Below are 16281 nucleotides of genomic sequence, written 5' to 3'. Positions count from 1 at the left end.
GTATACAAGTCGGTTTCAAGCTGTATCGAAGAGTTAAGAAGCTAATTAGGTAATATAAACACCATATCTAATCCATTCTCTCATTTAATTGTATGATTAAACCTGTAATCATAAAACCTAAGTGTTAAATATGTTGTTTGTTGATGATTTAGGGTTACATGCATGATTGTTAGTTCATAGGTTAATTGTTTATTGAGTTTTGATGAAAACTGATGCTGGACAGATTATTGAATTCGTGTTTGGATGGCTGTAACTCGATGTTAATATTATGTTTTGATACGATTGTTGATTCTACAGTATACTAGGTCGAGTCTAATTTCTGAAAAGTCCGAGTTTGTAATTTTTGGACGTATAAAAGTCTGTTTTTATTATTTTACAAAACTGTTGTGCAAGGCTGATTTGGGAGACCTGCTGTTAGGCTGTTTTGCGACTAAGATATCTCATAAAATACAAGACCAAATGGGTTGGTTCAACTTCAGGAAGAAACTAAATTGAGTTAGGAACCTAACCCAATTGGTCTTGTATTAATTGGATTTTTCATTTAACGGGAATAACAAATAACATTCTGTTGTGCATGATTCTGACTGCTGTGAGTTTACTGTAATGTTTTGACCATTGTGAGAAATCTATGTAGAATAAAAATACAATAAAAATAGTTGTGGAAACCTAACTCATGTGTGCTTTTGTGACGATTTTTGGTGAATTAATTGATATGTTATGATCTGTTGAATAGAGTAATCTTTCAAGTACAAATCTGTCCTGATAGAACTAGCTGCTGAACTATATGAAAATAAATGAAACGTGCTTGTTGCTAGATAATTGCCATGTTTTTGACTAAATTGCCCTTGTGGGGAATGATTGCTAGTAATGTACAATATTAATACTTGACACGTAAGTAGTTGTTCACACATGTAACGTATCACCAATGTGTTTGTTGAGTCACACACAATTCACAAACGAAACACGAAACGTATCTTATGCATAGGTATTATGTGTCGAGTCTAGAGACTCAATAATAGTTCCAACACTTAGAAAATCTCATTCTTGTTTTAGAACGCTAGTGAGAATTCTCTGTGACGCGCATCTCTTGGTTGACTTGTTTTTGAATTCTTCGCAAACAGTGAGTTTCACGTTTCCCCTTTTTACTCTTTTAAACGCTTTTACTTGGGGGAGAATACATACTCCGAAACGCTTTATATTTTGTTATTAGATTATATATCACTTGTAAAGGCTAAGTGGCAAACGAAACAACTAAAGTCCTTCATAACATCGAACCGTTTAATATTGGATAATAGCGAGTCACTGTTGAGTAGTACTACTGGGTTTGAAAAACCCCACCCAATGCTAAACTCGACTGGAGGTCGAGCGGGTGTAATCTTGGCTAACACATTTTCCATGGTCTGGATAGACATGGTGGCAAGGCAATTGATAAACAGTCAGCTTCGGTGTCGAACACTTAGTAATACTTGTTTTATAGGCTAGCTACCTATAGATATATAATTGACTTAACATTATCTGGTAACGCAAAACGCAAACGCAAAACACAAACGCAAACGCTTTATTTATATAAACTTATGAACTCACCAACCCCGTGTTGACACTTTTAGTATGTTATTCTCAGGTAGCCGAGGCGGGCGCGCGGTATAGGATCATGCATTACCTTGAACTCTATCGTTTTTGCAAACTTGTTTTTAAACTGTTATCAATTGGGTTTAAGTCATCCTGCGTGACGCAACACTTGGTTTATGATTTTACGCTTCCGCACTTATTTACACTTAAATGTTTCGTGGTTTGAAAACTTTACTTAGGATGTTTGATTATAACTAATGATTCCGATCCTGTTAGTTCACACCCTCTGACGGTAAAATTCCGTTAGTGGATTTTGAGGGTGTGACACTCTCGCCTTCAAAATCACCAACAAACTCGTAAAATAGCACCAAGAACTCTCCAAAATCGGTCGGTGGCTTTCAGGTTATGTCAGGTTTAAGTTAAATGTGTTTAAATAGCGAAAACAAGACCCGACAAGAAGCAAAAATGAAATAACTCTAGCCCAGTGTTGCCTAGGCGCCGCGCGGAGGGCATTTGGCCTTCCCCCTTACCGCGGCGCGGCGTGATTTTTTTTGGGGGCGGTCAGACCGACCCGGTCTGACCGGTTCTCTGTTCTGGTTCTTCCTGACGGGTTCCGGATCTCCGTTTCGGCTCGTTTTATCTTGTTTTTCGCCCTTTTTAATCACGATCAAATCCTGGAACCTACGAAACATAAAAACGTTAGTAGTATACAAATCTTAACTAAAAACGAACAAAAACAATTAAAATATTAAATAAAATAAACAAGGGAAACATATATATTTAGCATTATATCAACGACGTTTTTTTTTATTTATTTTTATTTTTTATAATGAAACCGGAAAGAAATATAAGAATTTTGGTTTTTTTACCTTTTTAAATTTTTTATTATTTTTTGTTTTATGATTTTTCTAAATATTTTTTTAAAGGTGTTTTTAATGGTCCAAAATGGTCCTCAATCTAATTTGCAAAGGGTTCTCTCTCTCTCTCTCTATATATATATATATAACTAATTTTTTACCCGGCGCAACAACTCAAACGGTGGTAAACTTAAGTGTTGTTAGGCCCAAGCATTGAGTCGGTAAGTCTTTTCGAATTCAGTCGGTTTCGGTGACGCGTGTTGCTGTACCGGAATTAAAACCAAATATAAAACGAAAAAGTATAAAAGTTGATGTGGATCAATAGGATGGCGTCAGTCGGTAAAACTTGAGCGATGGTAAAATCCGATCGTTGTCGAGCCCGTAACTAAATCAAAAAACAAACACAAAAATATTGGTGTTCGCTCGGCTTTCATTAAGTTCGTTACAGTGACTGGACTAAAGAAATAAAAACAAACTTTGCGGACAAGTTTGGTGCCGGCAACTGGCCAATAAGGCACTTGCGGCACCAAACTTTTTATTTGTTATATATAATAATAGTAGTTAGTAAGTACATTAGTTAATAAGTTAGGTAGTTGGTTAACTACTCTAAAACAAATTACTAGATGAACTGAATTATTAGAATATATATATATATAATCATATTTCCACATATTAAGTTCTCTCTAGAATGAATGTATATTAGGTTAGTTTATAATTCTGTTATCTAGGATAATCAAAGATAACCAATAAAATTGTGGTACTTATTAACGACGTACGTTAAAGCCACTGGGTTTCTCATTATCCAGAATGGATTTTAAAAGAGTTGTTAAGAAACACCACGCCTAGTTTTGGAATGGAATCGGTACGATGTTAATAAAGATATATACCACACTAGGATGGTGTCCGTGGAACATATCCTTACTTGTTATGTTGCAAGTGTATTACGGCAACATGTGCATAGATGGTGTAAAATCCCCTTGGTGTTTGCTTCTCAGGTCCGAGATTTATTAGAGCTTCATATTAATTTAAGATGAAGGCGAAGTCTAGAAAAGGGCGGTCCAAGCAGTACTTCTTATGGGATGTTGGTGCTTGTAGAAGTATAGGAATGATGTAGTTTTTAATGGAAGGTGGGTGTTTATTAGATGATGTTAAAATACTTGCTTCCTATGAGTAAAAAAGTAGGGCGATGATTCCATGTTTTCGCTTGGGCGTCGTGGTGTAATTTTAATTTTTAAATTGTATTTGGGTGCCTACTGGGTGTAGTATCTCTGGATTAGCATCATGCCAAGCTATACCTTTTCGTTTTGAATAAAATATGACGTTCAAAAAAAAAATAAAGTTAATGATAAAACTTCTTTTCTACTTTACGAATGATTCTTCGACTGCGGTATCTATCTATGAATTTACTTGGAGCATGTTTATGATTGTGTTTGAAAAATACTTATTGGCTTATTAGTGTTTCAATTTTTTTTTTATTTTAACAATTTAAAAGGGTTAAAAAGCAGTTTTTTAAAAGTCTTGAATACTGGCTTTTCAAAATGACTTTTTGAAAAAGTTAATAAACATTTTTTAAACTCAATCCCAAACAAGTTCTTTTCTTTTTCTACGAAATGGATTTAAGAGAGTAGTTGGAGTCTGAAAGACGTTTGAGTTAAGGACATCTACAAAACAAAAGTTTAGATATTTAGTATTTTCTATGTAATTGGAAAACCTTAACTAATAAATAATTGCCCATTTCAAAATCATAATTTAGCGTAAGAAGTTTGATCCATGGTTCATCAAATTAGGTGAGTGGTCAAGCATGTTTATGTAGGTAGATTACGATTACCAATTGTGTTAGCTACAAGACCTAATATCGGACCAACTAATACTTTGAGAATTCGCGTCTTGCAGTTTTCCACCAATTGTAAACCTAACTACAAGGCTGAAGCACATGCATCCAGGAATACGATTATATATATTGGTTGCTTCAATTGTCCAATTGAAGGGTGGCATAGACATATATATCAACTATAGGGACTACTTGTTCTACTGTTTTACCAGCATGCATGGATTAAAAAACACAATGTAGAAAACTTGAATTGTTACACACACTAGAATTAATTAGGGGGCGGTATGTAGTCTGTTTCTGCAAAATGATTTACATGATGTGACCACGTACGCATGATCACTTAAGAAAAATCATTAGATTTTTATTTTCCAAATTGGAACAATATTTTGTACGGGTTTATTCTGTTTAAATTGTGCTATACTCTTGATGGAGGGATGCCGCAAGTGGACAATTGACTTGTCCTAAAGCATAAATTAATGAAGGTTGCATAATTTATAAACACTGAAACAGACAAGCTAGCTAACCGATTTAAAATTGCTTTCAACAAGTCTTCTCCTACCCAGTTTAAATAGCAGATAAGTTACCAGTATTTGTTCATACTCGAGTCCATCATTTACCCTTTCTTTTAACATTCTTGAATATTTGTTATGGCTACTCGGGATTACGGGTTGACGATTGGCATGATGATGGCCGTTTTCATGGCTTCCTTCGTATCAGCAGATCCTGATTTGCTTCAAGATGTCTGCCCTGCAGATCTTGCATCAGGTGCAAACTCATCATATCTTCGTTTTATATTTTAATTAGCGAGTCGTAAGATTTTGAACAAAACCCGTTTATATTTTTTAAATTATAAAAACAACATATTTTTAAAAAAAAAAATATCTTCAAAATGTTTGTCAAATAGCGTATTGGAATTTTGGAAGGGATTAGAAAGATATTATTATCTTGACCATGTCTTGTCTATTATTTTCTTGGTAAAGGTACATCCACTATTTTCTAAACGTTAAAGTACGATGACATGAAAGAAAAGAAGAAATGAAACAAGGAAGGAAAATTTTATTTTCTATGAATGAAAAATTACAATTACAAAGAACAAAAAAACTATATACACAACATATATGTTGCTTGTAAGTTACACGTCATATATTATATACGTCGTATATGTGTTCACAAACATACAAACGTATAACATATATGCTCACAAAGTTTGGGCTTTCATTACATAATTTAATGGATAACACATGTAACATCATTATTATCATCATCGTACTTAGTATATCCCACCAATAGCAAAGCTATGGTAGGGTCTAAGGAGGGTAAAATGTAAATAGTCTTACCTCTATCTCATAGGGATAGAGAGGCTGCTTTCGGTGAGACCCCCGGCTCGATAGTAGTTTTGCATCAAACCTCAGACATAAGGCACACAACAGTTAATCATTGGGACACCGGCTGATTGGTGTATGTACCCTTGTATTTCGGCTATCAACGCCACCACATGATGCCTGGTTAACCTTCCGTCACTTTTAACGTTATTTTCACGAAATTAGTAAAATAACATCAAAATTAGTATAGTTTCACTTTTGCTAACCCAATGGTTCACACATATATACATTATATATGCGCGCACAACAAACTTGGCGTAGGATAACACATGTAACAAATAGATAATACTAGGTTGACACATAGATCCATCAACCAAGAACAACCATCTTACTAGTTCACACCTTGACAATAAATCACTTACAATCCACCAAGGTGTTTGGCGCGTTTAAGTAAATTAGTTATTGACTTACTTTGGTTGCAAGATTTGACGATTGTCAAGAATTAAGGTTGAGATGTAAGCTGACTACAAAAAGTTCATGATGTTTGTTTTCGGTTATTAATGTAATCGTGATTCAAACAAAATAATATTTTTAGTAGACATTCATATGATTTTCCTCTAACAATCACATATTAACTAAAAACTAACTCTGATAGTTTTTGATGATATGAAAATACATATAAGATTGTTGAAGGAAAATAAATAGAAAAATTCAATTGCTAGAAAAAATTGTTTAAGTTGAGATTAATCCAAGCCAATAGATCATTATCAAAATTATTAAAATGCAATAACCCATCTATATAACACTAACCTTTTTACCCCCTGCAATTCCTACTAATTACGCCCCCATGTCACTAACTAACGTGTTAGTTCAAATTCATGGGTGTAATATCATTTATCTATTCAAGTATTTTCTTTTTTCTCTTTGGTTTGACATCTACATTAAATACCTTATCTGTATCCATATAATTTAAACAAAACACTTAATATTTATAAAATTAGTTTACTACTTAAAAAATCTCAACATTCGATTAATCATATCTATCTTTATTTAATTAAAATAATTTTAGTTTATATATTTTAATTTCTTTTCCTCCACTCATAAAAAATATATGGAATGAATATATTAAGTCCACACACAAAGACACACATATATATATATATATACACACTTTAGAGAATCGGATAGATGGCAAAATTGGATAAAAACCTTTAAAAGTTTCTTAAAATATATGAGAATGGTATATAATCTTATATGATTGCTTAGACAGTAATATACAAACTATAATTTGTTTCAGCATTCAATTAAAAGTTAAATATTAATGTTTATTATTCACAAAACAGGTGTAAAATTGAATGGATTCCCCTGCTGAAACACCCCGTAACCGCAGCGGAAACATAACGGGGTGCAATAGACACGTCTGATATCAACAGCATTGCTTATAAAGAAAAACACTACTACATTAATTTACACCATATTACATTGTTCCGAGTTTAGTTACCGTCTAGGCGTTAGCACATAAGTTTTACCAACGGTACATTAACATATTCAATACAAAAGATCATTAAGCTTCCACCAAAAAAAAAAAAAAAAAAAAAAACCACGCATCGTCAAGCATGTAGCAATTATTCCAGTTTGGGGGTACCTAGAAAGCATGTAAAGAAAACGGGTCAACTACGAATAGTTGGTGAGTTTCACTAATTTAAATAAACAGTGACAAATCATTATAATAATCATATATTAGCGATGTAATTATGCTGAGCCCACAAGTGAAACCTCTGACTATCCACATACAACCCCGTGGCATACTCCGCCCACGAACCTGCCCCAAACCGCTATGCCTAACATTACATAGCAAAATAAATAACAACAAAATAGACATGTGCAACTGGCTGGGAAACATCAGCAAATCCATGCCGGACCAGTTGTGTTTGTCAGACCAATAGTACTATTCACACTCTACCGGCTTTTAGCTAATCACTCGTGTTACGGGGCCTTACAATGTTAGCAACTCAGACAATCACCATCTTAGTACATTTCCGTACGATTCCCGTACAATAAAATATATATAAATACACGCAAATCCATGCGTTCAGTATGTACTTAAACATTTTAATAGTAACATGCTTTCCGCCCCGAGAAAATATTTAAAAACAATTAAAAAAAAAAGGCTCGTGAAACTCACCTTATCGCAAGCAAGTAGGTAACACAGTACGCAAGCTACTAGTCCGGATCTGTAATACGATCCCTAAGTTCGTTACTATACAATCACTATTAATATAACTTTAACCGTGTTAACCGGTACATCTGGGGACACTGTTAACCCAGTACTGTACCCGTTCCGGGGGCAATGTTAACCCAGAAACACTTCTCCGGACTCAGATTGTGATATCGTTTAGAGTTCAATAGTCAAAATTACTATTAGTTCGTTTCCCCCCGTTTTGCGTGCCTAGCACGGTTATCCGTTTTTACGTTTCAAAAATGAGTTTGGTCACACACGACCTGAAAATAGTTGTTGACTGATAATTTAATTAAAGTTGTGAAATTAGAGCTCGGTTTAGACGCCCCGATTGGCCGCGGGACCCGTTTCCGTCTTTAGTGTACCGGAAACTGTTAAATCGGATATAATTACCCAAATCATCCGAATTATTTTCGGATGATTTATTTTTACCTGTTTAACTTAGTTATATGAAAATAGTTCATTTTTAGGGTTTTTATACACCAGTCAGCTCGTTTAGGCGAACTTTAACGGTTTACGCGTTTTAAACTTTAAAAGTTTGTTTTTTTTTTCTTTTTTTTTAGCACAAATAATTATCCGTTTAATCTCGGATCTTGAAATTTTGCACAAATCACTTTTTGACAGTGGGGAATTTTATAAAAATATTTCCAGAATTAATTTTTATATTTAAAATTTATTTATCTATTTTTAAACACCATTTAAATACTAAATATGTCGTAAGTACCAAACGACCTTAGAAAAATCCCAAATTTTTCCTGGATGACCCCTGACATCCACATAGTCCCCTGTAATTTTTCCAGAACCAAAATCTCTTTTTACATGCCATTTTCACTAAAACCGAGCTAGAAAATCCTAGAACTCGTTTAACCGAAAAACCTACTTAGACTTCTCCAACTAACCTAAAATTTTCTGTGTGACTTTTACATGTTATAAAAAGCTTATCTTGAATTTTCCAGAATTTATCATGATATTTAAATAGTTTTCACCATTTTTAGCCAAAACCGAGCATTAAATTCACCAAATATTCATCATTTGTCCAAAAATTACCAAATTTTCACAGAACTCATATTTTCATGTGTAGATCATCTCTGTGAAATTTCGTAGCCTAACTCTAAATTTACCACAATCTGTCCAAATCACATACACTATATAAAAACCGAACTACCTTGTGTTTTTAGCTTCAAATCGCAAAGATCTTGCTTTCTAGCCTTTGTTAACAACTAGATACAACACCTACAAGCACAATAACACCACACCAAGCAAGTTACACCCACAATCAAGCCATTTCTTTCATGGGTTCGGTTATGATTTAAAACAAAGATTTAAACCGTAAAATTTCGTTTTTAGTTCGTTTGAACTCATTCTTAGACCAAGATCATTTGTATATCATAAATACATCCCTTGGTCGAGCAAGATCGGTTTATAGCTTGGGTTTTCACCCCTTTTGAAGATAAAACCTCATCTTTGCATTATAAACTCAAAATATGGAACTAAAACTAAGATTTAGCCATCACAATATGCATTTACCTTGTGTTTTTCTTGCTACAAATCTGGGTTTTTAGCCATCACAAGATATTGCAAGGCTTGTTGTAATAAAAAAATATATATATAAGAGGCAAGGGGTTTATACCCCTGCCGATCGGAAGGGAAGGGGAGGTGGGGTTGGGACCCACTTTTCCATTTCTAGCCATTCATTTGGATTTTGGAAATCCGGATAATGTTTTGGATAATCTGGTTTAGTTCGTTTTTCGGTTAAATGTTTAATTCAGCTTAAAACGAGGCTAAAACGGTCATTTTCGGCTTAAAAATGAAATTTATATAAAACCGATTTAAAAACTTTTAAAAAACTTAAACCATGACATTTATTAACTTAAAACATCATATTATTAATAATTGCGCATCTTTTTCGGCTTGATCGATCGTCTCTTGCTCGGTTTGGTATTAAAGGTTTCGTTTAACGTACCGTCGTACCATTAAATCGAAACTTCTTTTTCTGTGCTGTAATTCACTTATCCCGAAGCTTTAATACTTCGTAAACATCACTAAATATCATATATCTCGTCTATAATGTAATCCTCGATTCGTTCGGGCTTCAATAACCGTTAATCGGTTAATCGTATTTCCAATACGATTAACTGTATAATCGAGTATAATCCGTACTGTGAATCATACATACTCGTATAAACGCATTATAATTCATATATTCATTATTAAATAACACATAAATAGTATATACCGGTTAGGGTATACCTGATTTTGCCGGAATCGTTACACCTGCAAAGACAACGCACAAGCTGCTGATTTCTCTTTTGCGGGGTTAGCAAAACCGGGGCTCACAAACAACACCTTTGGTTCAATCGTTACACAAGCCTTTGTCCTACAAATCCCAGGGCTAAACACCCTGGGGGTATCCATGGCTCGCATTGACTATGCACCAGGTGGTCTGAACCCACCACATACCCATCCAAGAGCCACTGAGATAGTTTTTGTGCTTGAAGGCGAATTGGATGTTGGTTTTATTAACACAAGTAATGCACTCTTCCCCAAGACCATCAAGAAAGGTGAAGTATTTATATTCCCCAGAGGTTTACTTCACTTTCAGATAAACAATGGTAAAGTTCCTGCTGCAGCTATTGCCGCCTTCAACAGCCAGTTGCCGGGCACCCAACGGGCCGCCGACGCTTTGTTTGGCTCGACTCCTCCCGTGGATGATGTGGTGTTGGCTAAAGCATTCCAAATTGGTACCAACGAAGTTGAGAAAATTAAATCCAAATTCCAACCTTAGAAGTAAAATCACAAGTACACAATTGGCCATTTATGGGTTTTCATGTTTTTATTTGTTCTCTTCTTGGTGTGTGATAGAGGTGCACAAATCGGTTTTTTTAAAAAAACCGGTTCGGTTAATAACCGGACCGGTTTTTCTTGGCCTGGAAAAAACCGGTTTTTAAATAACCGGACCGGTTTATTAACCGGTTTTTTTGGTGCAAAACTCGGACCGGTCTAACCGGTTAGGACCGGTTTAGAAACCGGTTAGAACCGGTTAATAACCGGTTTTTTTAATTAACCGGTTTTTTTTTTAAAATAACCTGTTAATAACCGGTTTTTTTCATAATAACCGGTTTTAAAATTAACCGGTTTTTTCCATAACCGGTTCAGTAACCGGTTTTTTCTCTAGAACTTGTAACCGATATACGAACCGGCGGTTACTAAACCGGTCAAACCGGTTTTTAAATAACCGGTTTTTGTAAAAACCGGTTTTCGGTTTAAACCGTTGAACCGGTTCACCAACCGGTTTTTTTTGCCCATCTCTAGTGTGTGACATCAGATCTTGTTTTCATGTTGCAATAAAAGAGGTGCAAAAAATTTGTTCGCATTCCGTGTATTATGTAATGTCTTGTTTATAAATTTGATTAATAATATCCTTTTTGCCCTTCATCAATCAACATCCTTAACTTTCTTATTTTGAAGATGATTAGCGTTTGGAACTACACCTAATACCTGAGTAAGTTTTCCTGACGCAAGATGTCAACCGCCCATACTAATTTTGACGCTCCAAGTCTAACTCACCCAAAAACATCATAAAAGAGAAAACCCACCACTTTAGGAAAACCTCATTATGTCAGGTTCCGAACCTGAGACCGTAAAAATCCAAAGACTTAACCATCACCTTATGCCATTATTTATAAATTTGATCAATAGTATCGTCTCATCTTAATTGTCTTGCTTTTGAAGTGAGCGCATCAAATTTAAACTGAAAACAATATATAGTAAGCAGTGCGAGAAATAAATCTGAGTAATTGATTATGTCTAATTAATAATATATAATCATAATGACAAAGTTGTAATAATTAAGAAAGTAATATACAAGATATTTTAAGATGAAAGTGTAGTTTAGTCTTTAACATGTATTAGACACTTTTAGAAACTTTAACTCCATAATTATTCTTTATATTAAAAAAAAGAGTTTTTTTTATCAAAATAGGATTAGGGAAAAAAGTATTTACCTAAATGAGGATTTTAAAAAGTATTTACCAAATTAGGTGTTTTTGGATAAAGTTACTTTTCTCATCCCTAATCTTATTGGGTAAAGAAAAATTACATTAAACTTTTTTAATTTAATCAATATAATAAAAAAATGAACTAATAATAACAAAATTTACACTTTTTTTATTTCCGTGGCATTTTTTTTTCTAAAATACCTTAAAAAAGTGTTTTGAAAACTGTTTTTTTTTCTATTTAAAACTTTTGTTTAAGACTTTTGTTTAAGGTTTTAATTATTATTTATTGTTTTTTTTATTGTCGTTGTTTTTGTTAAGTGTTGTATTATTAGTTTACAAGTTAGTTTTTCTTAATGGCAGTTAAATTTTGAAGTGGATTTAATATCGATATTGATATCGATGGTGTTCAGTCAGAAAAGGTTTGGTTTGCTATAGATACTAGTTCGGTACTAACACTCGAAGAAATTACGATATTAATATATATATATATATATATATATATATATATATATATATATATATAATACTAAAAACATTTTCGTTTGAACAAAATCTATGCCGGAATGTCTAGAAAAAAAGATAAACATAACTACAATAATCATAAAAACAAATGCGGGTACTGATTTCGATAAAACCGATAATTGGTCCATGTGTTGATCGGTTAGAATCGCTTTGTTTTATCACAATATTGGTACCAATACAATAACAATACTCGTGTAACTTACAAGAAAAATGCACTCTAGTTTTTTATGTTAAAACAAAAAATTACCGATATATTACGAAGAAAGAAATTAGAACTCGATTTGCTAACAATTTTAAATTACATATGTTAATGTTTCTATGTACATGGTTCTTTTAATGTTCAGCACTTTTTTTCTTTTTTCTATTTGCTATTTTGTGTAGACTTTTTTATGAATATTATCGTAAAAAAAATGATCCATAAAAGAATATAAAAAAGTTGAAAAGTAAGTTTTATCATCTTATAATTTATATTTTTTCTATCTTTTACGAATTAAAAAAAGTTTAATATAAATTATATATCTTTACCCAATAAGATTAGGGATGAGAAAAGTAACTTTATTCAAAAACACCTAATTTGGTAAATACTTTTCAAAATCCCCATTTAATTAAATACTTTTTTCCTCAATCCCATTTTAATAAAAAAACTCCAAAATCCAAATGATAAGTTTTTTGTTGTTTCTTTTACCTTCCTTGCGTAAAGACATAACTAATGTCATTTTAGTTACATAAAACATAATTAATGTCAATTTACTTATATTCAAAATAATCAATGTGAAATGTTATTTTATACATAATTCAAGTTCATTTAACAATAACTTAACTCTTTTCGATTTATACTCCTTTGGAAAAGATAAATTGTACCAAGTTTTTTTACATAATTACAAATTTTATCCTTTAAACATAGTTAATTTATGAATCATGTCATTTAAAATGTTTATTTGCGGACGGTGTCCTTTATATGACAAAGTACAATCGTTTTTTGTCCTTTACGCCAACGACCATTCATTTTATCAGTTAAGTCTGGACATGTGCAAAGCACATGAGGGCATTAAGGTCATTTTACTTACAAACATATATCATTAAAAAATCTTAAGAATGAAAAAATATAATAAGTGTGGGACCCACTTATCATCTTCATCTTCCCCACATTTTTTTGTGTCCCAATTACCCTAACCAAAGAACCTAACCACGGCCAAAAATATAGAACCACCGGACTACCGACAAAAAAAACGGCCACCGATAACAGCTAAGCTACCACCACTGCTTCGTCTTCCGGCGACCACCATCATGACCTGCACCAACGACCTCCGTAACCCGCAGCCGCTACCACCATTGCAGCCACCGTCACCAAGTTGGCACTCCACTACCACCGTCACCTCACCTGCAATTGTTGCCGGAAACACCACAAACTCTTACCCTTTCACTAAAAAAATCCTAATTTCAAGATCTAATGGAATTCATCACAAACCCTTGTGACCCACTTCAATTCCGGTACTAGTCTCTTCAAATTCCGATGGATATATCTATCTATCTATCTATCTTTTTGAAGCCTTGCAGGTTATAACAAGGTCTTGCCAGCGATGAGTTAGACGTATTCTAGGCGGCTGTGATGTTCAGAAGGTGGTTGGTAGTAACATAGAAGAAACATAGTGGTAGTGGCCGGAATTGGAGGGTGGTGGTGGAGAAGGAGGTTAGATGGTGTTTAGGGTTTTTGAGAGAGAAATAAAGAAGAAGATGATAGTGTGGACTAGAGGTGTTCAAAAAAACCGGTTACGGAACCGGTTTGGCCGGTTCAACCGGAAACCGGTTTTTTAAAAACCGGTTTTTTTTAAAAACCGGTTTGACCGGTTTACGTAACCGGTTTACGTATCGGTTATACGTTTTGGAGCCAAAACCGGTTTTATAACCGGTTATAAAAAAAAACCGGTTTTTTTAAATAACCGGTTATTAAAAAACCGGTTAACCGGTTTTTAAAATAACCGGTTTATTACCGTTATAAAAAAAAACCGGTTAACCGGTTTTTTAATAACCGGTTAACCGGTTAAACCGGTTTTCGAACGTTACCAAACGGCTTTATAGCCGTTTTTTTTTTTTTTTTGACCGTTTTTTAGCCGTTTTTTTTTTGTTTTTTTACCATTTTACCCCCACAAACATCTATATATAGTTTAGGTTGGGTATTGGTTAGATCACACTTGATTATACAACTCCAAACGCTCTAAACGTTTATTTCATACGCGATTATACAACTCCAAACGCTCTTCTTTCGTAGTCGTTTATTTCATACTCGAGTATACCACTCTTAATTCGTAGTCGATTATCATGGCCTCCCAAAGTGCTGCTTCATCGGTCAACATGGGTGCCTCGAACACGGGAGAAACCGTCGTTCGGGTCATCCCCACGAAACGAAACCAAGATATTTGGCAACATTTCGACCTATGCGAAATGTCTAACGGAACCCAAAAAGCTAGATGCAAACATTGTTTGAAGTTTTATAACAAAGAAGCAAACTCCAGTTTAAGAGCTCATGTAGAAAAGCCCTCTTGCAAGGTCTTGAAGGACGAATCCGGAAGTAGTTCGCAGCCGGAGATGACGAATCAAGGAACGGTGTTTACGTACGACCTTGAAGCGGTACGTCAACAGTTTGGCAACTTTGTGATTCAACAATCACTTCCTTTCAACCACTTCGACAACCCTCAATTCACGGAGATGATGCAAAAGTATGTTCAACCACGCTACCAACACGTAAGTCGTTCGACCCTTAGAAGAGATTGTCTTAAAGCATGGAAAAACGCTAAGTCCGAACTAATTTCATACTTTTCAAACTTACAAACTGGTGTGAACTTAACAACGGATGTGTGGTCGGTACCTAATGGTTCGCCCGACTCATACATTTGTGTGACGGCTCATTGGGTTGACCCCCGGTCGTGGCAAATGATGAAACGAACCGTTGCGTTTCAATTGTTTGATTACCCGCACACGGGTAGAAATATTTTTAAACTCTTGGATAAAGTCATTCGACAATACAAGATTGAAGATAAAATCTTTTCAATATCGTTTGATAACGCGTCCAACAATACGGCCGCGGTTGGCCATTTAAAATTAAAGTATAAACCTATCTGTGATGGAGCGTTTTTTCATAGCCGATGCATTGCACATATTATCAACTTGGCCGTGCAAGATGGGTTAAACGTGATCGAAACGCAAAGAAACAATTTTAAAAGAATGTTACGAGATGTTTTTAGCAACAATTCAACATTTTCAAGATACAAAAAATTTTGTGAAGAAGCTAACTGTCAATGGTTGGGGCCTAATTGGGATTGTCCAACAAGATGGAACTCGACTTGTGAAATGTTTGAGAAAGCCATCCAACAAAAACAATCGTTAATTGCGTTTCATCAAATTTTGTCAAATAGGGGTAAATGTGCACCGTACGATCCTAGAAACTGGTTATTGATTGAGATCGTTACGGAGGTTCTTCAAATTTTTAAATCTTGCACAACTAGTTTATCCGGGGTTTACTATCCAACAAGCCCCATTGCTTTACCAAAAATTGCTGTCATGTGCACAAAGTTGACTGAAATTCATTGTAGGGGTGCACCTTATTTTGATATGGGTGCAAAAATGAAAGAAAAATTTAGAAAATATTTTCAACAACTACCCGCTGTTTTGACCTGTGCGGCTGCGTTAAACCCTTGCATCAATGTTGGTGGTGTTGAAGCTTTAATAGAAAAAATTTGTGATGAGCTAGAGTTAAACGACGATCAAAACCCCCATTATAACCAAACTTTAAAGAATGCTTTCAACACCACCTTGGCAAACATGTATGATGTTTACCTTACAAAACACGGGTCGTCTTCCCAAATTCATGACTCGTTAAGAGCTGTTGCCCAATCCCAATCCCAAACCGACCTTGAAATGGGGATGTACTACATGATTTGGGAAG

At 34.4% G+C, this 16281-nt stretch overlaps 1 pseudogene across 1 annotated transcript; it reads left to right on the top strand.

Annotated features, from left to right (window-relative positions):
* Positions 1-4634: 4634 nt before the first annotated feature.
* Positions 4635-11247, top strand: LOC143595416 (germin-like protein subfamily 2 member 1 pseudogene; annotated as a pseudogene). Its single transcript, XR_013146521.1, has 3 exons — positions 4635-5048; positions 10088-10682; positions 11131-11247. The product of XR_013146521.1 is annotated as a germin-like protein subfamily 2 member 1 pseudogene (transcript).
* Positions 11248-16281: the final 5034 nt, after the last annotated feature.

This window comes from Bidens hawaiensis, unplaced genomic scaffold (assembly GCF_021521415.1).
Source record: "Bidens hawaiensis isolate Kalapana, Puna unplaced genomic scaffold, B.hawaiensis_p1.1 tig00045120_1, whole genome shotgun sequence".
NCBI classification, from domain to species: Eukaryota; Viridiplantae; Streptophyta; class Magnoliopsida; order Asterales; family Asteraceae; genus Bidens; species Bidens hawaiensis.
This window is presented reverse-complemented; position numbering and strand designations above follow the sequence as displayed.